Genomic DNA, 19,149 nt, shown 5'->3' with positions numbered 1-19,149 from the left:
TATCCTTTTCAATAAATGCTCTTGTGCTGCCCTCCTGGATTCAAATATGCTGCAATACCAGCACAAAGCATCTAACAGCAGTTCCTGCTTCCAGGCTGGTTTCATGGCATGCTGTACCACCCCAGTGAAACAGCTGGCTCATGTCACCTGGCTGGCCAACTCGCTCTGGTCTGGTTTAAGACAGAGCTGCAGTTGGAGCCAATTCCTATTCTTAGGTCACTAGGGTAATTCTCCTTGGGGATTAATTACAAGGGCTATTATTTATTTTATAAACCTGGATGATGCATTGAGATTTCATACTGAATAGCATTAATTCAAGTACTTGCAATCAAGGACACCAATGCATTTTTTGTAATGCTTTGTTTGATTCTCATTGTTCACAGAAGGTCTTGAAGCTGTTGTAAAGTGCTTTCAACCACCACCACCCTTTTTATTTGACTCCACAATAACTTTTACAAGGTAAGCTTTGGCTATGGAAAGAATAAAAGATTATAGTTATCCTTGGTACCTTTTTCAATCCACAGCCCAAGATAGAAGATGACTAGTTTCCCATGTGATCTAAACCACTAGCACTTATATTGGATTTTGTATTTCATAGTTTTCCATCAGGGGAAAAGTGCCAAAATTATGGTGCATATGCTTGGCTTCTTGTCTGTCCTTGAAGTGGCAAATCTGTGGGAGAAGAGGCTGCCCTTAGCCAAAAAAAATTTATCTTTTTAAATCTGATTTTCTTGGAATTGTAGTTTGTTGCACCATTTTTATATAGATATAAAATTTTTCAATATGTAAGCATCCTTGCTTTTTATTTGGTGACACCAAAATAACAAATGCATTAGCTCAAATATCTTATACTACCCTTCTCACAATTCCTCATCTCCTATGCTGTGCAGGATATTTTATATATATAACACCGCCATGCAGGATTATTTTATAAAACAGATGGGAACTCAGGAGGTGCCTCCGATCTTTCACCTGTACTTTAAAGAGATACTGCATAGTTCTTATGTGGAAACCCCTGGTGATTTTTAATGGACTCAGGTTTAGGAACACTGAGGAAGGGAAATATCCTAATTGGTTTTGTTTTTCAGCTGAAGAACAGTTTGTTTCTATGTTAAATGAAGTAGTGAAAACAAATAGCATGCCATCTGGCTAGCCTACATGGGTACTTTACCAGGAGGTTTTCAGATGTTCTCTCTGCCAGTTTTCAACTTCTTAAGTCCTGTGTTACTGACGTACTTTCTTTACACAGTTTTCTTTCCTGTTTAGGACTTATCTTGTTCCTTGAACTGAATTAGAATTGTAAAAATCGTACACTGTTTTACAAAGAATTCCCCTGTCTGTTGTTTGAATTATTTATCTTCTAAATTAAAAATCTCCAGTGTTTCCAGCATTCACAGTAAATTGGTTATACAGAGAATTAGTCCTCCATGTTATCTGTGAAGCTGATATTCTCAGGGGGCAGGATAGCATTGATGTACCAGTGAGCTCTCAGTCTTGGAACAGATTGTGACTGAAAGGAAGGGTTTAGCAGCTTTTCTAGTGCTTGGAAAGATGTCATATGTTTTTCTTTAGATCAGGTTTTTTTCTGTTTCAGTTTCTCAAAGCAAGAATATCCTGCAAAAAATAAAAACATTTAACATAGCTGAGAAAGAAATTAAGTACAGACAAACGTCATTTCATAAAACCTAAATGTTTATTGCTGACTGCAACTTTCAATATTGTTTTTTCTCAGTATGAAACAAACATATGTTCACAAATATCTTCAAAAATAACTGTGAGCATATAAATGGCAACAAATTTGTGAAAAGCATTCGTATGTGTTTCTCATTCATGTATTTGTTGGTTATGATGATGGTGCACATACAACTCTAATCACAACTTAGAGATGTGGTTCTTTGAGCATGACATAGATAACAAAGAGAATTCTTTGTGCCAAACAGCTTACAATCTAAATCCATGTAATTTTTCTAAACATGCAATCAGGAAATAGAAATACTATACAGGAATTAACTGATCTGTCACACAGTACAAATAGCATAGTTATGTAAGATTGAATGGTTGTGTGCATACTTTATGAACTAACTTATCAAATAATTTGGAATAATGCAGATAATTTGTAGGCACCCTTCCCATCTGATACTGAGCATTCTAAATATAGCTAGCAGACAAAAGTGTAAAAAAAGGGATAAATTTGAGCCATTAAGAAGTCAAGTGGGATGCTTAAATACACTTTTAAAACCTCAGGAAATTGGAAATATGTGGACAAAAATAAAGAGCAATAGAAGTTAATAGCGAATTTCAAAAGCATCTCAAGTAACTCCATCAAATATAGATGCAAGGTCAAAAAAATAAAAATCCAAATCACTGTCCTCCTTAAAAAATAGAGTGGTTAGCAAGAAACAGGTTGGCTCAGTAGTTGCTTTGTCTGTTTATGCAGGGAAGGCAGATGGAGATCTGCTAAATCTAGGATTGTTTCCCCAGAGGCAAAAGTGGGGAAGCTGGAAAATGTACAGGCATATAAGTTATCTGGTTATAAAATGTCAGCTTTCCTTAGAAGAACCAAAACTCAAGATGTGCATACAGATGTGAATTTTAAATTGAGTAAGGGAATCTATAAAGTTTCTAAAATCTTAAAAAATAATACTTGATCCAGAAACAACTCTTTATTGTAAAAAACAAACCAAAATCCTCCAATGAACAGGTGACAAACAAGGAATTGCATACCAGTGGGAAAAACTTTAACAAAGTCTTCTAAAGAAAGGTTATGAGCAAATGCCTAAATATTAGTTTGGTAAGGGACTGGGACATGGATTCAGGCACAGAATATCTTAATTCAGGCATTATTTCTTCACTTTTCTATACTTTTTCCATGCATAAAAGTAAGATTTTTATCTGTGTTTTATTAAAATTCTGCTTATCAGGCCTTAATTTCAAAGACTATGGAAATGACCGATCTCTTCAGGAAGAAAAGAAAAAACAACACAAAACCAAACCTCTCAAGTTCATTCTTCTCATGTACACGGTGACAAGGCTATTGCTGTCTTAGAATGGGTAGAGTGCAAAGCAAACACAGAAGGCTGCCCATATTCACTTAAAGGCAATATGGCTTTAGAGAATCTGGGGCAACTAGTCGGGGAAAGAAGATGCGTCGAGGTAATCACTTAGAAACGTCTCTCATTATAAAAAGCATTGGTACTTAATGGAGGGGAAATACTGAAATTAATGTACCTGTAGTTTCTGTGTCTGCATCTGGTCTCCCAATTTCTGAAGTGTCTTTTGCTGAAACACTTCTCAGCAAAGCTGACATTTAATAGGTTACCACTGGAGAAGCCAGTTGAAAAGAAGTCCTGGAAACACTCGGTTTATTTCCGCAGAGGGATACTTGTGTAACATGCCTTGAAAGTATTTATTTTTGTTGCTATTCCTTACATTATTTGCCATATGGGATCACCAAAAAGGCAAATCAACATTTGGAGAATTAGGATACTATTTTCATATTTTGCATAGACAACAAACAAACAAGAATACTGTAGTCATACCCAAAGCACTTGTGGTGCTTAGAGACAGCTTATTTTTTAAATGGATGATAGTAAAACATTACTGAGCCTTAATTTTCAAAAAGGTATAGCAGTCAAAAAAAAATGAAGACTTCCTCAAAATTTGGCCTTTCAGATATATATAAAAAACAGCTTAGTGTGGAGAACACAGCAGTTTCCTTGTTTACTGGGGACAGAGAAGATTTCTGGCATTCTGGCACTACAGGGTGAGTCATGAATGTGACGTTGCTTGAGGCCTCCCAATGGTGACCTTTCCTCATAAAATGATATCAAATGTCACCCAGATGTAATATTGCTGTTGCCTTTTGCAGAAAATATTTCCCAGCTCTTGGGGCACCCTGAATAGATGTTGGATTGCAGGCATCCCTAAGATGTTGGTTTGCATGCACTGTTCTGCATGCATCTACAAAAAAAATTGTGTTGCATTAAACCTATGTTCAGTGACAGATGTTTTAGAAAAGTCATCAGAGTTTGTTTTGGTAGAGCCAAATTTAAAATTCTGAAAAAAATGAAGTGATAAAATGCAACTCTAATTCATACTCAGCATGTCTTCATAACCTGCATATTCTTATTTAGGATAAGATCCCACCTCTGTCTGTTTTTTTATGTTTTTATGCAGATTCCCAGTATAAATGCATCCAACAGCAGCCTCTCCTTTCCAATAGATTCCTCTGAATTTACAGACCTGTTGTCTCCTTATAAGATCTCCCAAGTTAAATGGTCTTCCTGTTGCTAACATCACTTTTGAAGTTGTTTTGATATTCTATAACTGTTCTGTAATTTCGTAACTTCTAGTGTACTTTCAGCATTTATATAGATGAAATGTGCCATGTTGATAATACAGATCACAGGGCATTTGCAATTTTCCACCCTTCACACTTATATAATCTTATAGACCACAAGATTTGATAGGGAGCTGGAGTCAAGAATGGTGAGTTGTAAAGTGGAAGACAGCTGTGAAATGCATCATAAAGATGCGTACAATTGTGGGTTAAATTTTGCTATTTCTGATGAGAACTGGCCTTTCAAAGACAGACCTAAAACATATTTTTGCATCAAATGTTTGAAACCATATACAATTATCACCCCTCATTACATCTCTCTATAGGAAGCTGATGGTTAGAATGCAATGAAATATCTTTTGTTTTTTTGGTTTTTTTTTTAATCATGAGCTACTGAACAGAAATGTTACAGTATTCACAGGGGTTCTTATACATTTTCATATTTGCAGCAAATACAGTGAAAGGTCATTTTCAGACCACGTTTCTGTTTAAGATTGAATACCATCTCTGTGGCAACCACAACAGCTGCTTACATAAATAAAATAATAGTGCCTGGATGTAATATTCTTAGTTCTTTAGAATAGGACTTGAAAGTTGTGTATGAAGAGAAAGTTGCTGAGTTTTTGTCCAGTCAGAATTTTTTTGAGACTTCTGCTTTGGAGACCGTTGTGCTAGTTTACTGCAAGTTTGTCTTGAAAAGGGCTAAAAGATAGACAAAAGATAATAAAATATGAAAATTTTAGATATTGCTAATGCACAATCATACATGTTTTTGCCTTTTCAAGATAATCAAATTGATCCATTTATCATCTGATTGATCTCAAACCCTCTGTGGTATTTTTGTTCTTTTTGTTTGCTGCTGAAGCAGATGTGTACGTTCAAAATTCCTCTACCACTGGTCCAACATTCCCAGTTTCAGTAGTGGATTTTTCCTACTGTGCCATCTATTCTGCTGCTACAAATTCAGACAAACTCAGGACTTCTGGTGGGGAAAAAAAGTGTCCTATTTTCAGCTGCTCTCTCTCTGTAGGAGACTAGTAAATCTTGCAAAAACACTTGGGTATGCTTTAAAGTTCAGATTTCTTCTGAGCAAGAAGTTTCTGGTAGGTAAAACAGCAGAAGGGTTATATTCATGTTTTTATGGGATGATTAATTCAAACTCTCAGAATTTCCTGTCCTGAGTGCTAAAAGAACTTACTGAACATAAAAGTGTAAACAAGGTATGATGCAATTCTTAATAGTATTAAGTATCACTGGTCTTCTCCAAAAGTTCAGCAAAAATTTTTCTCCAGTGTTAAATGTTCTTGTTTTCATTTGTGCAGAAGAATAACAAATTAAATACTGTGGGATTTCCTCTGTTTGCATCACATTCTCCAGGAGCAGTGTTTGAACTATAAAAGCTAACTCAAATAATAAAAATGCTGTGAATTTTCTTATACTAAAGTTTGCATTGATTTTGATGTTTCTACCATTATCATTATTTTTTTTTTTTCTTAAGTACGTACAAAACCTGATGTTTTCTGGTGTAATGTTTATATTTGGGACACACTTTTACATTTTACAGAACAGAGCTGAGGAGTAGTGGCTATAGATTTAAAGCCCTCACAGGAGGGCTGGGAGGCTGTCTACAGGTCTGTGTGAATCTAGGGAACGAACAGCATCCCCTGACAGCAGAAGCTGGGCGGGGTAAGGAAAGCGGGAGCTGTTGCTGGGCGTTCGGGGGTTGTTTCTCACGGCTGTCCCCGCCGGTTCGAGGCCGTGCTGCCGGGGCACGCTGAGGTGGCGGCGCCGGGCTCAACCGCCGCTCCCGCCCCGCTCCCTCAGCGTTGGCCCCGCTCCCGCCCCGCTCCCTCAGCGGCGGCCCCGCTCCAGCCCCGCTCCCTCAGCGTTGGCCCCGCTCCCGCCCCGCTCCCTCAGCGGCGGCCCCGCTCCAGCCCCGCTCCCTCAGCGTTGGCCCCGCTCCCGCCCCGCTCCCGCCCCGCTCCCTCAGCGTTGGCCCCGCTCCCGCCCCGCTGCAGCCCCGCTCCCTCAGCGTTGGCCCCGCTCCCGCCCCGCTGCAGCCCCGCTCCCTCAGCGGCGGCCCCGCTCCCGCCCCGCTGCAGCCCCGCTCCCTCAGCGTTGGCCCCGCTCCCGCCGGGCCCGGCCGCCACAGGTGCGGCCCCGCCCCGCCCCCGGCGCCAGCGCGCAGGCTCCGCCCGCGTGCCGCCCCCGGCCCCGCCGCACCTGAGCCCGCGGGCGGGACCGGGCACGGACGGACACACGGGCAGACGGACGGACAAACCTACGGAAGAACGGGCGCGTCGGGAGAGCCGCGGGGCTCCGGCGGAGTTGCGCCGCGGTCCGGCCGGAGCCGCGCTGCCCCCTCGCTCGCTGCCTCCCCGCGGGCGGCTGCTGAGGTGAGCGCGGGCGGCGCGGGGCACCGGCGGGGACCTGGCTCGGTGTCACGGCGGTGCGCCCGGAGCCCCGGCCCGCCCGCGGCCGCCGCCGGGCAAAGTTTGGCGGCCGGAGCCGCAGGTAGCGGGGCTCCCGGCGTGTGCTCCCGCCCGGGCGGCGTGCGCGGCCGGGCGCTTACCGGCGGCTCCGCAGCATCGCTTGTTTGCGGAAAGGATAAAGCGCGTCTCTAAATAGGTCAGGGGCTTCGGCAGCGCCGGGGATTTGCGTAACGATTTTTGTTACGAGGGAAAGGTGCGGGGCTCCCGCTCCCGGGCTCCGAGGCTGGACCGAGCGCTGCTTTCCTGGCACACGGAATGACTTTTTAAAAAGAAGTAGTTGCATGAGCACAGCTCGGCTTTCTTGTTTTCTATATCCCGACGACTTCGGGAAAGTTAAATTTCTTCAGCAAAGGAGGAATTAACCCGTATGAAGGAGTCATCCTTGATGAGCTAATTACGCGTGGTGAGTGCAAGTGCTTTGCATCGCAAGCCCGTGGACGATGATGGTATGCTCAAAATGTTAAAGTTTATGTCCTGGTGACACTGTTTCCAAATACGCAGATGAGAGTTAGGTGCAAGATTGTATTTTCTGCAGCTACAGCAAGAAATGCCCTTGTTTCAGAAGAATTGTCAGAATATTCATGCCTGTGTGAAGGCTTAGGTTTGTTTTCTCTTGTTTTTGACTTCTGTTCAAACTTGGGAACTCTTTTCATGGGTTTTAAAGGTTGTGAGTTTGGCATTAAATCTGCACTGTTAAACTTGAATGGGAAATCTATAAATGGAAAAGTTAGAGAAGTGTGGCACTGGGAGCCCTCAGAAGTTTCGATAAATCTTCAAAAGACAATTTAACTGCAGCTAACTACTAGTTATGGGAGGAGGGAAATGATAATTTTATTTCCATACTCTCTGCTACTGCTTTAGTGCTGCCTTGTACAAAGTATAAAAATGAGCTGCAAAAGAAGTATCTCGCTGTCAAGAACCTGTTATGTTTCCTTATCTGAACGGAATGTAACATGAAACAGTAGTGCAAAGCCCTGAAGTCGCTGGGGATGCAGCTGTGTGATTGCCGCAGGTGTGGCTGAAGCACTGCTGCTGCAGGTCCGGAACGAGAGGCAATGGCAGGATACGGGTGGGATGCCCAGGCTCCTGGATTCAGGGAGAACGTGCTCTTCGAAGCTTCTGCCTCTCGTGGCAGCATTGTGCTCTCCAGTGGATGCAGCCACCCTCTGCCCGGTTACTGCAGTTCTGAAAACAGGGAAAAGGTGTCTCTTTGTGTAATCCAGAGCTGACACTAGACTGCTGTGAATGGGCTATGCTGCTTCTCCTTTTCCAAAGAAGTAATCCTGCTACTCCTTTCAGGAGTAGCTAGAATCTTGCTACTCCTTTCACCAGGTTAGTAGACTGCTTAAGGGGAGGGACAGTGATTTTCTTCTGCTTTGTTTCTAGGGTATTCCTCTATAGCTGCAAACTTTTTTTCTGGTGTTTGGTCTTGCCAAATGGATTTTTTGTACCTTTTCCAGTGGATGGGTGTTGATATGCTTGTGTGCAATCTGAAGGCAGAAGATAAACCAGTAGGTAGTTATAACTGACACTGGTCACATTAATAACTTTTTTTTTTTTTTTTTCAATTGTTTGGCTTAACAATCCACAAGGTAGTAAGAAACTAGAAAGGAAAGTATCCTCTTTACAGGGCGTTTTCACTCAGTTATGAAGGTTTTGCATTTTTTTTTTTTTTCCAGTGAATTATATAGCAGATGCTTGGTTAAATCTAAAAATATTAACAAAACCCAGCAGGTGTCAAGATACTGTGCTGACTTGCCTCTTCCTGTACTAATGGGAGCTGTCCATCCCTCTTGTGCTCCCTCTGCACTGCACACTCTCTCACAAGGGATCAATATACTCACACCAGCACCTATTTCTCTTAAATGACTGTTTTTTCACTGTCTGCATTTTTTTTTTTTTTTAATCTTTTGGATTTCCTCAGCTATCTTCCTCCTCAAGTACAGTTTCTCAGGGATAAGTATGTATAAAAGCAGCAAAAGGGGCCTTGTGAAGATAATCTTTTGGGGGAGTGTAGGCTTGGTAGTTAATTAGCTCTAAGAAGTCCTAAGATTTTAAAGAGCAATGAGGATTACTGCATAAAACATAACAGATGTTTTACAGCTCTTGCAGTTTTTTCTCTTCAGGTTATCGCAAGGGATTGTGGTTTGAGGATATTTGCTCTCTGAGTTTGAGAATTTATGAAATGGGGCATTCCTGTTAGTTTCAAAATGAGCATATGGCACAGTTGTGGTAGTCTCAAATCATTCATCAGGCTGTGTTGGGATGTAGCAGAGTATGAACTGGAGTGCAAGGTGCTCTCTAGTGTATTGAAATACTCTGCAAAGCTCAGGTCATCTGTAGTTAATGGGAAGAAAATATGACTTTGCAGTCTGAATAGCTTGCTTACTGAAATTCTGCTCTTACTTTGTAAAATGCCTTAAGCCCTTTGGAATTCCTTGAATGACAACTTGCAGCAGATAAATATTTTGGTTCTGTAACTTTTGCATTGCATTCAGAAAATTGTAGTGCTTAATATACGTCACCCATCAAGATACAATTGGGAATATTGTATCTTATGTTGTATCTTTTCTTACCTCAATTACCTCTGATAGTGAAGGTAGAGGCAGATGTTAAATGCCATAATACCCCAGTTAACAAAGGAGGAATTTCCCCAGATCCACAGAATGCATTTGAATATTTTATTCTCAGGCTGATGGAATGTACAGAGTTGAAAGAATTACAGGAACTTCACTCTCCTATGTGACTGTAACATCCCCCTGTTACAGGTTACTAGATTTTCACCACATACTCTGCTTGCCTAACTACACATGCAGCTCAAATGTTGATTGAAGGGCTATTTTCTATTGTTATTTTGCCTACATGTGAAAAAGGTACAGGTTCTTTTCAAATGTAAAATATGTCTTTTTACTGCAGTTTCACAGAACGTGCATGATCTTAAAATAGGAAGTTTATGGTTTTCATTAATTAACGAAGGCCAATGTTTTAAAAACAAAACATCTAAAACTTTTTCAAAACTTGTGTCCTAAGGATTTAAAAAATGTTTTTTTCACAACATTAACAAATTTTCTGATTTTAAGTAATTTACGGAGCAAGCAGGGTAATTATGGCAAAAATTGCCTCTGCGCTGTGCAGTCATTTGATGTAATTCTATATTGTTGGAGAAAGTGCTGCCAAAGAGTAGCTAGTATTCTAACACAGTTGCATTCAGTGAGGACACTGAATATTATTAAGTAAGCATTACTTAATTTATGTTATCAGTAGTATGTTGGTAAAAATAACAAAATACTTGGTAATTTCTTCTGGTATAAGGTATCTTTTAGTGCTAGGATGTGAGGTCTTACTTGGCTTGCCACAAATAAAAGCTTTTCTTCTGATGCCCTGTAATATATCACATTCCATGAAATTATGCTAATGTTTCCCAGAGTGATTAATCATGCCCATTAACTTACATATTTTTCCTTTCTAAGTGATTGCTGTCCTCAGATCATGTGCAATAATTCTTTTCAATTTCTCAAATGTGCAGCTTAGAGCTTTAACACATTGTACATTTTACATGCAACTGTGATTCTTCTTATATATTAGCTAAAGCTGGCATTGCTTTCTATAAACATATTAATTGACATGTTAAAAATTCATTAGACAACCTGAGCTTCCGAGGCTTGTAAAAATAGAAGCCTTGTAAACCAATCTAACTATATCAGTGCAGCCCCAGTCTGTTACTTATCAATATTGGTACCTTAACAATTTGCTTCTGCTGAACTACCAGACAGCTCTTGTAATGACAGGTGATGCCAATACACAGTGAGGCATGTTACAACTGTGCTATTTACATTATTGATGATTGTTTGAATATGAGCAAGTCAACCTGTTAGGAAAACACTTTTACTGCTTCACTCCTCAAAAATTATTGAACAAAACTTTGTTTATTGCAGCAACTTTTTTTGGTTATTAAACATTTATAATAAGGAATTTAAGAGGGAGCAGTAGCTAGACATGAGTACAAGCAGTAACTTTAGACAGTTGAAGTCCTTTTTACATCACTTTATATATCTACATGTTTTTCAACTACATAGCCATATGTAACAAAAACATAAATGTTTCACAAGTTTTAAAATGTTGCGAGATTGCATTGAACACAGAAATGACATTAAATAGGTTCCAGTTTACAAACAAATGAAATGCACTTTCTTTGTGGCAGAATGCAGGCCCTGAATAGTTATGAACCTTGGTTCATAGTTTTCACACCTGTGGGATGGGATGATGTGTTGTGCTATTGGTGAGATGCTGTGATTCTGAAATACACTGGGCAGTTTCTCATTACTCTCTGATTTCTCCTGGCGAACTGTTTGGTGCAGATATGCCAGTGCTGAAAGTATGGGCACACCTGCAGCTCAGTCAGTCATTTTGCATGTGAGGCAGGTTAATCTTGTCTCCTAGAGCACACTGATTCTCACTGAGAGATGTCTCGGACTCCTGCAAGCAAGACTCAAAGCCAGTCTGCTCTGTTATAGGATCTACTACTTGCACCTGGCAGGGAAAGTGATCCTGAACACTAAGGTAAGGCTTGTGTGTAAAGGAGGACTGTGTAACTGCTTACTACAGGCACTGAGGAACAGCGACTGAAATGGCAGCATTCAGGTCAGGAGAGCAAAGTGAAATTAACTTGAAATGAAACTTGAATTATATTATGACTTCAAAAATAAAGTTTTCTTTGTTTTGTTGTTTATTTTTTCTGAGCCATTGTATATTTATGGTTTATGAGGCTGTTGTAACACGATGGCTGTCAACCTGCTGCCATTCTACAACCACTGTGGTCTCATACTGAGTAGTTCCTAATTGAGTTATTTACTGGGGACTGGCGTAGTGCTCTTTTCTAGCAGAGGCAGTGCTCCAATGATCTTTAACACTTCTCAGCATTGCTGAGCTTGTAAGGGCTAATGAGTTTATAACACAGCTGATGATGATGGTTTCTCTTTCTATATGTACTTGTGTAGGTAAAGCACAGAAAGCTAGACCTATGGGAGCAGGGTTTGTTGTTGTATTTTAATTTGACACTTCTCAGTGCATCCCATTTAGATATAGTAGACTATCAGGTGTCATTAGTCCTAATATAATTTGATACAATTTCAAAGATTAATTAGGTTAAGAGTCAGTGGTGTGGCAGGCAATATTAGTATGGTCTGCTTCAAAATGAAAATGAGGGAAAAAGTTTAATGTGATTTTTATATCACCTAGTTTATATTTTAGAGTGTCCAACTGTATATGTCATAATTTTGATTAAAAAGAAACTTGTTTTCCTAAGCCAGGAAAAAAGGTTGAGTAAGTTCTTACTCTGCCCTGAACAGCAAGATTTTCAAAGATGTTGCAAGAACCTCCTAATGGGATTTTATAATGAAAATCCTAATAAAAGCTAGCAGAGGAGTATCAAGTCTCTTTCTTTGCATGACTGCATGTGACCAAAAAAAGTAATTGCATAATCTTTCTTCCTTTGGCCACCTGCTAATAACTGGATGCTGAATCTTTGACTTGAAATTGCAAATGCCTGTGTGTGCCTAGGTACATTTAATCTTTTTGTTCAAATGAGATTATTTAATATGTTACAATTAAGAAAACCCCTTAGGAATCTGCATCCAAAGTTATGGACAAGATTCAGCCTTGGTCTGCTTCTGCAGTCTGTTGTCTGCAATGCAGGTGCAGTGTATGCCAGACATATGCTTGTTTGGTAGATTGTGGGGTCTCTGCATAGTCAATACCATGTTTGATGCTTATCTTGGTCTCTTGTTAATCAGAGAAGAATACCAATATTTTTAAACCTCAAGCAAAGAGTTGAAGACTTGCAAAGTTAATGATGTGAAAACCAGGAAATGCAATACAACCTTAGCTGGGTCTGTTAGTAGGCATAATCAAGAGTAACTTTTGGTTTTTTCTCACCACACTTTGTGCATAGCATGGGTAATATGTGCTTCAACAATAGTAAAAGAAATTTAAGAAATCTTTGCACCACTTCCATTATAGAAATAAAAGAGCATTTTCCTGACATTAGGGGAAACCAGCACAGAGAGGGGTTTTCAGCTATGTTAATGCCTGGGCTGAGTCCTGGGGTCTGGTGCATCCACCCTCCGAATGATGCAGGGTGAGCTCACAGCAGAACTGTCATCTTGAGTAGCAACTTTATCAGCTCCAGCCTGCAGTTCTCCACTCAAGCTCCCAGGAAAGTTGTGTGCTAATAGTGAGTGATTTAAGCAACTTGCCAAGCATTTCTAGCAGCTCTGTGGTGAAGCCCAGGCTGCAGATAGATTCTGCACTGCAGCATGTAAGGGCCTCAACAGTGAGAGAATCTTTTTCTCTTGCAGTCTCCAGCTTTTTTTACAGTTTCTGCAGCAAATGAGATTTTTTTTTTTTTTTTTAATGAGGTAGCTGTTCTCATTACTTTGATTGTCTTGACTGATCTTCCATCTGTGAGGGGTGGGAAAATATGATCTTGAAATTTAAAGAGCCTATTAGTTGGGTTTCTTTAAAAAAAAAGCTATTCTGCCCTAAGGAATCATGGTAAGTTTTGAATTTTTTCATCAGTCAGTGCTTTTCAAATTGTCAAAACTAGAGCCTGGCTTCTGGACCTGCTGAAATGATTGAAGAAATAAATGTTGTGCTATGTGGAGTAGCATTAGAGGCTTGACATGTTTTCTGTTTCACTGGTACTTGCTCAGGTATTGTCAGATTCCACTCCGGAGATCTTCACATTCTTCATTCAGACAGGTGACATCACCTTATTGTCAGATTAGACAAAATGGACTAATGACACTCCTAGTTCCATGAGTAATGTAAAAACATTAAGCACATATGGGTAGTGATACTTAGTGCTGTATCTTATTCTATATAGTATTAAATTCTGGCAGTTAATATCTATTGTCTGTAAATATATAAAATAGATTTTAAAGATGGAAGTCATTCTTCTTTCAAAAATGTCTGAAACTGCTGAAGCTTTAGAGAATAAATCCTATAGGGAGTGGCTGAAAGACTGGGGTCATTAAGGCTGGAGGAGGCTCAAGGGAGACTCTGTCACTCTCTGCATGTTGGAAGGTTGTAGCCAGGTGGGAGTTGGTCTCTTCTTCCAGTAAGAGGAGACACGGGATGGGAGGAAATGGCCTCAAGCAGCACCTGGAGAGGTTCAGGTTGGATGTCAGGGAGAATTTCATCACTGAAAGGGTACTTAAATACTGGAATGGGCTGCCCAGGGAGGTGGTGGAGTCACCATCCTTGGAAGTGTTAAAGAAACAGCTGGCCATGGTGTTTAATGGACACAGGGATGTTTGGTCAAAGGTTGGACTCAATGACCTGAAGATCTTTTCCAACCTTAGTGATTCTCTGTTTCTATGCCTTTTGGGGTGATCAAGGTTTGAATAGGGTTAAGTCCACTGTACTCAGGACCCCCTTCTCTACTGCAGGCAGGAGACAGATGCTCTTGAGCAAGTGATATTCCTGGAGGGCTAGACAAGAGCTGCCTATTGTCAGAAAACTGACATTTTTTTCCTCTTTCAAACAGGTTTGAGAAAACATTCCAAGCAACTTCTGCTGTCTCTCCTTGGCATGTGGGTTAGTCCCATGATCTCATGGATGTTACAAAAACAGACAAGGAGCTTTACAAACTTCAGCATCACAGAAATTTGTGTTGATGATCAGTAATAACAAATTTTGACAGGAGTAATATCAACATCTGATTATGCTGTCAACTTCATAATTTGGTTATGTTGTCAGCTATGTTAACTTGGTAGATTTGTTGAGTTTCAATTGTCCCCATCATAATTACAATCTATTATGTAATTCAAATAGGTTGGGGCAGTGAGAGGTTGACAAAACAGGTGTGGTGCAATTCTTGTTTTTACCACTTACAGTGAATTTGCATTAGCCAATATTTATGCACGTAACTTGGTGGTGGCATGTTGTTGCAGTGTAAAAGATCTGAAAAAACTGTGCTATTGAAAGAACCTCATGGACCTCTCTTATGTGTTATTTAGTTCTCAGAAGCTTTTCACCTTTTTTTTTAAACTATAAATTAGAATATTGATCAAGTTTCTGTATCACAGTTTTTCAAGAAAGGATCTTTTTTTTCTTTAAGTTGAACATCTAGACCTTGAGCCCTTGCTGAAGGAGAACTTCCTTCTTGTTCAGAGGGGAAGATTGACACTGACCTGATTTGGCGAATGTTTAAAAATAAAGGAAGTGCGTTAAACCCCAGACAACACAAGGCAGAGGGGCTGCAGGGAGGCTGTGGCTGCCAGGGGCGTGGGGGGTTTGTAATCTCCACGTGCAGCACCACGGCTGCTTCCTGCCACACACAGTGATCAGAGGCTCTTCTGCCATGTGCTTCTGATGACTATGGGAATTGTCACGGGCAGTGAGGAGCCAACTTCATGTTTCATGCTGAGCATGGGGGCTTGGCAGGTTTGCTTTTGTATGCTTCTACCATATAAAAGCCTTTGTAATATCAACATGATGGGGTGGTTCATGTTTTTACAGAGCTGGAGATCACATTTTGTGTGACACAAAGTTTTGAATGTTTCTGATTATGTATCTTTTTACTATACATATATGTTCTTGAATTGATTCCTGTCATTTATTGTTGCTACTATTGTATGGCTTCTTCCATCTGTGAGAACGACTGATTGAAAAAATCTGATTTATTTTTAAATTTCTTATGAGGTTGAAGTAGCTGGCTCTGGGCCACAGAAGTACTTTATGTTGTTTAAAAGGATCATTTCAGCTTGAATTTCCAAATGGACTAGTTTATAAAATCCAGCCCTGCTGCTTTTTAAGAATTGTCAGAATCTCTCTAAAATGCTTGTTACTAGGATTTGTATTTAATATTTTTTCCATAAAGCCATAGGCAGAACTTAATACACTTATCAAAGTGCTGCCAAATGCTTTTCAGAATTAGTAGTGAATATTAAAAACTTACTTGAGATTGCTTTGGATCTTTCAGGTTGCAGGAGTGTGAGCTATGCTTTTTGTGGGCTGCCTGCAAGCAGCCCTGCCTGGTCCCTGTCACTTCTGAGCATCCTCTATACCTGCCTCCCCTCAGGCAGCTGGAGTGCCTTAGTCTTTGGACTTCCCTTCAGCAGCTGTATTTCTTGGCTCTTCTAATTTCTTGACTCCTGTGTTGGCTTGTTGAACTTAGTATTTGTTCTAACTGTGTATTTGACCCATGCCCCTCTTTGTGATTGCAACCTAATGCAGCAGATTTCAAGAGTGGCCAGCAACTTGGAGAGTTTATTGGAATATCCCAGTAAAATATGAATCACCTTATAGATGGTGCCCCATTTTTAATGAAAATTCTTTTGCACCCTTTTTCCAGTCAGTGAAGCCTGAAATAAAAGATTAGCTTAATAAATTCACACACCCTTTTAAAATTTTATATTTAATAGAAAAAAAGAAAAATGCTCTTTAAAAATAAAGCTCACTTGTCAAATTTGGGTATAATTTAGAGTGCAAAAGCATTTGTTCTTCCTTTTTTTAAGGTATTTAGGGGGAAACCAAAGTTGGGAAAATGGAGTGTAAGACTACTATATAAGCACTTGGCTATTCCTTGCAGTTACACATTGAGACTGATGAATATGTATATTTTAAAAATAAATGTTTATTGGCAATGATTACTCGGAGATACATTCTCTTGCATTTGATGAACTGCTTTAGTAGCTACAATTATTAGATCTCTGAAAAGAAGGTGAAGTAGGAACAGGAGTTGAACATATATCTGCATATATCTGTTCAATAAAAAAATTTTTTGAGGAAAAAGCTCTTGGAATTACAGGACCATCCTTGTGCTCTGTTTGCATATGGCCTTGGTGTAACAAGTTTCTCACCTATGAATGGATGCTCTAGGTGTTACAGTAATATTATGCATACTTAAAAGCCCTCTTGGGTTGTGAGGTGTATATATTTCAGTTAACATCTCTGCATCAGATTTACCTCTATCCCTTTGAAGAAGAGCTTTTCTGACATAATTGCATTGACTTAGAAATCTGTTATCAGGGAATGGATTTTTATTTTTTTTCCCAAATAAGTATTTCCTTATTGGTAAATGAATTCTGTAAATAGCCTGAAGTGTTTGCACTGAAGTTTAAGGGCTAGATTTAGATACGTTTGTATCTAGTGTATGTAGAGATTTCTGGGGTTGTGAATTTCTGTATTCAGAAGCATAGAAATTGATACTAATTAGAAAAGGATTTAAGTTTAAAGACTGTACTGCAATATAAGGCAGAATGATCTGTTATTAAAAAGGAAAAAAAGGTGAGTCAGGGTTTCATGGGGCTTCCCTGCTAGGAAATTAAATATTGATGTTTTTCAGGTAGCAGTGCTCAGCTCTTAGAGAAAATACCTATCTGCTGGAAACATCTTTTAATATTTTAGAATATATTATACAAAGTATGGCTAATTTTGGAGTTGTCTGATATGCAACAATGCAGAATTTTATGCTTAGCTGACTCTTTAATTAGCTCTCATTCTGTCTCGCATGATTTATAGCATCATGATTCCAATGTAAAAAGGATATATGACTTAATGAAGCAGAAAGCTGCAATGGCTTCACACCTCTAGCTGTTTAATGGTTTTCTGGAGGTAGGGGAATGGTTGTGCTGCAGAAGAAGCTGTAAGCATCTCCTCATTTATTATGGCAAGGACATAATAGTGCACGTTGCTGTGACTTACAGTTGTTTGCCTCCTTGTCATATACACAATGCATTAGAGTGAGGAGGGAATGTGACTATTCCATAAAGCATAAAAATAACAGGTAAAGTAAGAAATGCAGATGTAATCTTTCATGCTCAAACTGAGTTTAGTGCAGCTCTTTGACATGTTTGGAATCTAACTTTTTCTTGATCCTAGAGAAATAGAGTTTCAGTGTGATATAATTTCAATAATAGGCTGTAAAACCCTTAGTGGCGAGTTGCTTTTCTTAGCTAAGGAATTTGGCGAGTTGTTTTCCAAATTGCTACTCTGAACCATACAAATAAGTTTTTAGAAGAAAGAGGTGATTTTTACCGTATTACTCTTACACCGTAAGTTTCTCTAGTTGTGCTTATGTTAGTTTCACACGTTTGTCTTTACAGCATCTTTGATGTAGGGGCTCTGATTTTCCTAATATAAATACTGTAAATTCAAATCTGTTAATTCTAGATTCTTAATAGTTTAAGTGGTCTAAGCATGGCTTCTGAAATTAAAGGGGAAAAGAATCGGGGATATCAGAGAAATGAACTGCCTTCAGCCTTCTTTGGATCTCCAGAAACAGTTTGGTTTCTATTTGGGGCAGCAGCTTTCAGTAATTACTGTTAGGAACCCTCTGAAATCAGAATGAAGCCCTTTTATTTTTTTTACTGTGCAGCTGTATGGTGTTAAAGAATTACCACCTTTTGCCAAAAGTACAGTAACATTACAGGTATGTTTCTGGTACTGTGTCTGATGCAAGCATACATTTATTTCTGAATCTGATGTGATCTGTATCTATTTCCTGCTTATTTCAGGAAGTGACCATTCCTTATTTAGCTTGTGGTCCTATAGAGATAGGACCTAACACACAAAAGTTAGAACCATAGATAGCTATGGACCCACAAAACTGAGAACCTTTCCTGGCTTGCATCTGAGGGCTGAGGTTTGCTTTTAGAGTTCTGTAGGTACCTCTCCCTTTCCTCATTCTCTTCCTCTCTTTTTTTCTTTTTTTTTTTTTTTCTTTTGTGTGTGAAGTTTGGACTTGCTGCTATTAATCTGCTAGAATCTGCTGCTGCTACCATTTCAGTTTATAAATGAACTACTGAGTTTGTAAGTGAAGACTATTATCTCCTCCCATGATGGGAGATGTGGTTTCTGACATAAATTCTGGGGTTCTCACAGAGAAATGTTTTGCTGTTGCCAGGTGTTTTTTGATTAAATAAGGATTTGTAGAATTTACAAATTTAGTACTTCCTTCAAATACCTGGTTACTTTCTCACATTCATAAAATTCCTTTCAGTGTTTCTGGACTTAAGTCTCTTCTGGAACCAGCACTCTTTGGGACAGCTGTTCTAGGAATTTTTAGGTATCTGGGGAAAAAATAACAACACTCCTCCTTTTTCCAGTCCCCTCTAAGCACTTGCAATGGCTATAATTGTGGAAGTGGGCTGTGCAAGTTATTGTTGAATTTGGCTTTTGGACTCTCATATAGTCCTTTTAAATGTCAGTAAAAGAGAAAGTGTGCTTTGCTGTTTTACAATTGCAGTTTGTGCTTACTTCAACTTTGCAGTTAAACACAAATACAGTATTCAAAGAATTATGCAACTTTATGAG

General features: G+C 39.5%; 1 protein-coding gene across 6 annotated transcripts in view; it reads left to right on the top strand.

Annotated features, from left to right (window-relative positions):
- The first annotated feature begins 6,582 nt into the window (after positions 1-6,582).
- The window catches only part of ZNF385B (zinc finger protein 385B), a 155,908-nt gene continuing 143,341 nt past the window's right edge, over positions 6,583-19,149 (top strand). Inside the window, exon 1 of one of the 6 annotated variants that reach the window (XM_021552492.3) lies at positions 6,583-6,735. The gene's annotated coding sequence lies outside the window, so the exon portion shown is untranslated. Of the gene's footprint in view, positions 6,736-6,823; positions 11,392-19,149 lie in introns of those variants that run through there. The other 5 variants (XM_077785103.1, XM_031505402.2, XM_021552494.3 and 2 more) reach the window with 5 other exon arrangements.

This window comes from Lonchura striata, chromosome 8 (assembly GCF_046129695.1).
Source record: "Lonchura striata isolate bLonStr1 chromosome 8, bLonStr1.mat, whole genome shotgun sequence".
NCBI lineage: Eukaryota > Metazoa > Chordata > Aves > Passeriformes > Estrildidae > Lonchura > Lonchura striata.
This window is presented reverse-complemented; position numbering and strand designations above follow the sequence as displayed.